The sequence below is a fragment of the Camelus bactrianus genome, chromosome 25 (assembly GCF_048773025.1).
Source record: "Camelus bactrianus isolate YW-2024 breed Bactrian camel chromosome 25, ASM4877302v1, whole genome shotgun sequence".
Taxonomy (NCBI): Eukaryota; Metazoa; Chordata; class Mammalia; order Artiodactyla; family Camelidae; genus Camelus; species Camelus bactrianus.
This window is the reverse complement of record NC_133563.1, coordinates 27,727,591-27,735,004: the sequence shown is the minus strand read 5'-3', so window position 1 is coordinate 27,735,004 and position 7,414 is coordinate 27,727,591. Positions and strand designations below refer to the sequence as shown.

The 7,414-nt window shown below is 46.0% G+C and overlaps 1 long non-coding RNA gene across 1 annotated transcript in view; it reads right to left on the bottom strand.

Moving 5' to 3' along the window:
• Positions 1-6,611: 6,611 nt before the first annotated feature.
• Positions 6,612-7,414, bottom strand: part of LOC123613548 (uncharacterized) — a 99,021-nt gene continuing 98,218 nt past the window's right edge. The window contains exon 3 of the long non-coding RNA XR_012502274.1: positions 6,612-7,231. This is a non-coding gene — a long non-coding RNA (uncharacterized LOC123613548). The remainder of the gene's footprint in view (positions 7,232-7,414) is intronic.

Here is a 7,414-nt window from a genome sequence, read left to right as displayed (position 1 = left end):
GGTTCCTCCCTCCATGGGGGACCCGTCCCCCCACAGCTCAGGGGTAGGAAGGTGTGTGATGATCCTTGTGTGTGCATGTGTGCAGGTGGGCGCGGTCCCCCCGCACAGGCACCTGGCCAGAAGCCACGGGGTTTGAAGAGAGAGATGGAAGGATTTAGGATGGAAGCATTGGGTTCTTCCCTGTCCCCAAGAGACAGCACAGCCAAGCACTGCAGGCAGGGTATTCGGAAAGACACAGTTCTCACTGTCCCAGGAAACGGGAGCTTATACCCCGAATAAAGACTCTGCCTCATCCTGTACCACCTTCTGCGTCTTTCTCCTGACACACAAGTGCTGTTTGTTTGAAAGTTTATCTCAACTGGGGGTTTTAAGGAAGGGCCCCTGGACACCGCCATGGATCCTGTGTTATGCTTCAGCTGCTTTTTGATGTTTGTCTGTTCACACAGATGAAGTCATGAAGATCACAGTCTAGGGCAAGATCATATTTTCTGTGGTAATTATTGTTCTTGGAAATAGGAGAGCAGGGGGAAGGACAGGATCCAGGCAGCCATCCAGCGCACCGCTAGGTTAACCCCTGAGGGAACAGAGACCTGGAGAGGTGACGTGACTTGGCCAAGTTCACACAGCTAGCTCATTCCACGCAGATGTATCTAAAGCCAGCTCATCACTATGCAATAAAATGGAGGCCTCCTTTTGATAGAATGTATCACTTCCTTTCTTCCAAACATCAAGGTCAGCATTATCTTTATTTTTTGTATGTGACAGTTTGCAATATAAAAATAGAAAATATAAAAGTTAATTTTTAAATAATTTAAATATAAATTAAACAAATTTAAATATAAAATTTGGAGAGCGAAATGCATCCAAAGGACAAACCAAAAGGAGAATACAGGCTCTCCCACCCCCACCACCAAAAGCAGGCTTCCAGCAAGAAAAGGCTGATTAGGTGGGGAATGCCTACCCTCCACAAAGCCTCCCTGAAGAAGCCTTCCCTGCACACTCCTGTCGCTCTGCGCATTCCTCCCCACGGAGAGCCCCAAACCTCCTCACTGGAGAGTTTGGGACAGAGCATGCGGCATCCATGGCTCATCTTTCTGCTTCCCTTTGTTGGTCCAAAAGTGCTGGCCGGGAGCAGCTGGGTCCTCTGACATGAAGAACAAAGTCCTGACCCCAAGGAGAAAGCTATCTTTTTTCCAGCACTGTCAGGAGCTGCGTGGAAAAGCCAGTCCAGCTCTCGAGAACAGTCCTAGAAATCCATTGTCTCCTCGATCTCCAGCTTTCTCTTTGTCTGTAGTCAAGGTGTCATTCTCTTCTCCTCGGTCCACCTCCTTGTGTCTCGGTTGATTCAGAGCTCTGACAAGGGGAGGGGGTGTGCTGGGTTCACCCCTTCCATCAAAGAATGTCAGGATGCATCCGTGGTAGCTAATTTAAAGACTGGGAGTAGCTTCCTCATGATTTCTACAAAGGGTGCCAAGTCGGTCCGCAATTTCATGTGCAATATAAATGCCTTTCATAGTTGAAAGATGTTTCAAAACTCAACACTTTTTTTTTCTATACTTCGCTTTTTGGACAAAAGCAGAACAGAATATATGACCAATGAGAACCCGACCTGCGAAACCAGCCACTCAGAAGACAATGGTCCAGGAGCCAGCACAACCTGGAGGTCAAGGGAATCTCACTGGCTTCTCTCAAATACCCCTAGATTATCTCCTCTGCTTGCTTGAGTCTCAGAATCTCAGCGGCCAGAGGGTTCTCAAAGGTCACCTAATATAGCAATTTGGAGGAACTGGAAGTCCTGCCACATTTCCCCAGCAGCTTCTGTCCAGTCAGCTTCCTCACCGCCAGAGAACTGGAGTTTAACGAAACCCAAGGTAGCAGAGGTCATCTTTGAACACATTGATTTTTGAGGAATTTTTGTTGTTGTCTGGTTTTTCAAAGCATGCTCAAAGTAGCCACCCCGAACTGCATCTAAAACCTACTCTTCGTGGGGCAATACTGCAGTTCATCAATTCCAAGACACATGTTTGTTTATGACGTTTTCTCTCTGAGCATGGAGCTCCTCTGAATGTCTGATGACTTAACATCTTACGGCGGTGCTTGACCGGGCAGCTGATGGGACACAGTTGTTGTCTGCGAGTGTGTGAGCTTAGCTCTTCCTGGTGGTGGAGTGAAAATGGCAACTTCTCAACATTTCAGTCAGCAAACCACTTAGATACCTTGGGAATAAGGAGCCTAAGTTCCCTTGGTGACCTATAAAAACTTAACAGTTGAAATTTTCTGGAAACTGAGAAAGCACCAGCATCAAAATGTTCAAAGGCATCTGGGATAAAAACCAACAACACTCCTGGAGATACTAGTGGAGCACCCTCAAACAGTGCTGTATCATAAAGCTGTTACAAAGAGAATAAAACTGATGACAGAATACAGCAAAACTGTTCAACGCATGTGCCTAATACACGGGGCGCAGTAACCATTTTGGAAATGAAACACTTGTTGGTTTATGACGTGCCAGGAACTCCGCTAAACCTTTGCCATGTTTTATTCCACGCAAAAACCTAATGAGGTAGTTAGTACAAGACCACTACCCCTTACACAAAACTTCTGGGGCAAGGTGAATTTTGAAAATCCGTAACTCTTTTCATTATTTTAGAAAAGCAATGTAGTGCACGTATTGTGTTTTACCTGACACTATCAGCCTGGGATAATGTGCTTTAATCAAACACATTAATATTTGGCAGCAAAATCCATGCATATTATCAAAGAGTTGTGTAAAGAAAGACCTCAACAAGCCTCATGCCAGTTCAGGTCGGGTTTAGCTGCCAAAGAAGTTTGCCATGGGCTTATGAAAATATTTCCTGTCTTCAGATATTTGGGGATATTAGAAAGGCAAATGAGGCATTTTGAACTTGTATTACTATCTCCATTTTGCAAATAAAGTGAAGCTTTGTAAGGAGCTTCACTGATGCAGCTTCCTAAAGTGTGGAGTTGGGCGTGAGACCTGTATCATTCTCACTCCACAGCACACCATGCACCAAGGTCTTAACCATGATGCTCTGCGGCCTCAGGGAGACATCTGTCAGGGGGTTGAGGGCCACTCGCATGGGCCCTGAGTCTTCTACTCTGCAGACTAACCACCAGCAGACAATCACTGTCTCAAATCTCGCTGCCATGATGGCTGCTCACCTTTCAACACACAGCCATTACCCTCAATCCCCTCTTAACCATTAGAGCACAGTCTCATACCACCCAGAGGGAGACACCTGCTCATACAAGACCAGAGAGGTGCGGTGAGGAATTTACTCTCTAGCAGCACCAAACACTTGCTCAATGAATTTTTAAAAAATCAAAAAAAATTCACAAGCAGATGATGTGGTCTCTGCTTTTATGATGCTCATAATTTTAGAAGGAAAAGATCTAAGAAAAAGCCAGCATTGGATCCAAACTCAGGTTTGAGAAACTTCCATCCCAGTTCTATTGAAATCACAATTCCTCGTATAAATTCCCATGGAGAAGTCACAAATATCATAAGAATTTCAATAATAACAGCGTATAAGTGCTGTAGCCAGCTCATCTGATTTGAAACCTATTCCTATCTGGGTGACCTTATGCAAATTACTTAACCTCTCTTTGCCTCAGTTTTTCCATCTAACAGATGGGAAAATAATTTCTCTCATGTGAGCTCTCAAACTAGTATCTGGCCATAGTAAGGACTCACTATGAACATGAGCTTCTCATCATTATCATCATGGATCTATCTGACACGTGAACCACGGTCTCCCAGAAAGGAGAGGTGGCAGAAGCAAATTTAGGAGCCAGATCTGTCTGCCTCTGAAGCTCAGGATCTTAAGCATTAGGCTGTCTTGTTTCACATGCCTAGGACCTGTGACACCTAGAAACCAATCTACCTCTGAAATCCTAGGACCCTTCCACAACCACATCAAGGAGTAACACCATGACTTTCCCTGTCTCAGAATTAGTGACTTGACGCAAAGCAAAACAAATATGGCCATCTCCATGGAACCTCCCTGGTGGAAAGTGGATTAATCTGCTCTGACACCATCATTATTAAAGGCTTTACTATGGGTGAGAATTCATGTGGTGCTCTCTAAAGAAACAAAGGGGGTGTAAACAGTCTTAGTCTTCAAAGAGCTCTCACCCTAGCAGCAGTTACAATATATATATAAATGCATTAGAATATAGCGAGATATACACACATGTACACGCATATAATAGACACTTGACACTTTGCACGTAATACTTACTTGCTGCATCTGAGTCTAAATTTACTCATTCAGAGATAATGATTCTTATTCTCTCCTATAAATTCTTAGATCTTTAAAAGAAGCCACGTTTTGCTCATTTCTTTATCCATACTGCCTATAAAATGAATACTCGAGAAAGAAGGAAGGAATGAATGAATGGAGGAATGACTGGTGTGGCCTGCAGTCTCTAACCGGATTCTCCCACAATGACTGGTGCTCCCTCCAGCAGTCTCTGGAGCACAGGGGAGCACACCCCCCATCAGTACTTCCGTCAGTCCTCCCCACACCCAAGCACAAACTCATCTGGCCACAGCAGCAAATGTTCCCTCAGGGGTGGAAGGGAAGGGGACAATACAGACCTAAAGAAAGCGAGGCTGACTTCTCTTAGTCACCTTGCCAAAATGGGAAAGGGAAGTCAGACTAAAAGGAGAATGGTTCATAAATGCAAGTTCTCCTAATAGCACTGGTGAACCCTGGGGGTAAACGTTCCGGTAGCTGACGTGTAAAGAAGTTCCGATCTCCCCTACAGTCTTGGGGGGTTTTAAGGGGATTCCCACTGAGCAACCGCTCCCACGTGTGTTCACCTTCACCTTCAGGAAGCACTTCGTGGCTACTGCACACCTTACTGTGACTGCACCTCCTCTGAACACCTAAACTGGCACTGAAGCCTAGCGGTTGTGTTTGGGAAAAGGAATCCAACCTAGATTCAAATCCTTCCACTTCGTATACCAGCTGTGTGGCCTTCTGCAATATAATCGTCCTCTTTAAGCCTATACTTCCTTATTTCAACTTGCACATATGGATAGCACCTGCCTCCCAAGCTGTTTTACAAATCAAAAGAGATAATCTGCATGGGAAGTACTCAGTGCATTGTTTGACAAAGTTATCTTAAAAAATGTCTAAAACTATTATTATTCATTCCTGCATTGATAACTTACGTTACATTTAATAATAGATGTTCCTTGGGTTGTACTAAGTATTTGATGCATGCTTATTTTGTCTTTTTGATGGCAAGAGCTTACGTACTGAGTCTCTGTTGTAGTCTCATTCATGTTTTTCAGCAAGATACGATGGTTCTTAGCAAAACTGTGATGTAGGTGAGAGCAAGCTGTGTAGTCGAGGGGCAAGAATGCATCGGAGGCCTCTTTTATCTTCCCTGACCAACTGTCTCCACAAGCCACCGCCTGCCCCTCTTTGAGTAGAATCTTCTCCCAAGACCAGGAAACAAATTGCAAGTTGGGTCCTGTGAGTAGGTTATACTACATGGCAAGGGGAATAAAGTTTCTGATAAACTGTATTTATGACAGGGAGATTATCCTGGAATATCCAGGTGGCCCGATATAATCACAGGGTCGTTTCATGGGGAAAAGGGAGGCAGAAGGCTCAGAACCAGAGAGATGACATCATGAGAAAATCTCACCGGGCTGTTGCCAGTTTTGGAAGTGGAGGAAGGGAGCCACGGGCCAAGAAAGGCGAGGAGTCTCTAGCAGTTGGAAAAGGCAAGGAAGCAGAATCTCCCCTAGAAGTTAAAAAGTCATGCGGACAACTTGAGTTTGGCCCAGTGAAGTTCATTTTGGATTTCTGATCTCCAGACTGTAGGATAATCAATTTGCGGCTTAAGGCACTGAGTCTGTGCTAACTTGTTCCAGCAGCAAGAAAAAATGAATGCACTGGCCCATGAGGTGATACAATGGGGGAGCCCCCAGGGGCAGTGATGACTTACAGAGCTTATTCAGGTGACCTGGAACAGCGGAGCCAGAAGGACAATGCGACCTGACAAGTCAAGGGGAAAAAGCTGAGCAGAACCCAGACCGCCATTCTGAGCACTAAGATGGAGTGACAGGGCTACGCAGCACGGAGAGCAAAGGGCAAGGTAAGGCGTTAGGGAGACCCAGGGCAGGGGGCTGGTTCCAGACTGGCACTGGGAGCAGCAGGAGGGATGGGAGGAGAAATGCTTGACTGCATCGTGACAAGGCAAATATATGCCTGATACTTTATAGTCTGGCGGCTCTCCCACTGGAGACATCACGACAATTCACTGCGCTAGGAGCCTGGGCTCCACATACAACGTCTGTCTGTACCTCTTGGGACACCTTCCACGGCCCCGACACCAACTCAGCTCTGACTGTAAGCTGACCAACGGTCTGTCCAAAGAAGTCCATGATGGTGGTCAGTGGGATGATCTCCCCCGTGAGACATGGACTCTACTTGTGGAAGCCCGTCTTTCTTTTCATAATAGTCCTAGTATCTCACTTCATGGGAAGAAAGCCACGCCAATAACACCCTATGATAAAGCATGTGGTCATAAAGTTTTTATTCCCCACATTCGATAGGAGAAGGAAGGCAGCTTTCAAGTTCAGTGTCTTCAATTACTTCCAACAATACTTAATAGGTATTAGGAATTTTATTTTTAAATTAGGAATGCAAAATAAACAAATAAAATAAGAACACCAAGAGCAACTGGAAAACACAGCCAGTGTTCCTCAGGCTAGAGTGCTATTGTATTTTACGACAGTTGCCTAAGGATATCCAGGGCATATAGTCAAAACCTGCCCCTTGCACTGGTTTACACCGCGGGGAAGTGTGGGGCTGGCAGTGAGCCGACAGGAGCTCCGGGCCCAGACTTCTCTCCAGCTGACTGTGTGTCCTTGGCTTAGTCTCCTCCGCTGGGATAAGGCCTTTCTTTGGCTCTGCATCATTCGAGCTTCACTCCGGCTCTGAAGGCCCATGACTGTATTGCTCCACCCAAAGGTCACTGTCATTTTTCCAAGGTTGCCTTCACGGTCAGGGAGTTTTGGGACCGATACCGGTGTATCATGGTGACGAAGTGTCCTTGGCTACCCTGCGAGCGGTCACTGCCCACAGAGGAGCAGAGGGAGGTGAGGAAGTCGTACTGCCGACAGGGGTCTCCGGGGGCACTGAATACCGCTTAGGAGTCTCTCACAAGACCCCAAGTCCCTCCGCACTTCCTTTAGGAAAAAAAAAGAATTTTAACTTCAGTCCTGGCATAAGAATGAGCCAGGCAGTCATACAATCTGAACTGAAAGGGGCCTTACAGGTAAGTGGCTGCAAACCACTGCTCCCTCCCAATACTCAGCACGCCCACTTATAGGTGGGGACGCCCACATCTCAAGAGAGCAAAGCTGGCCCAC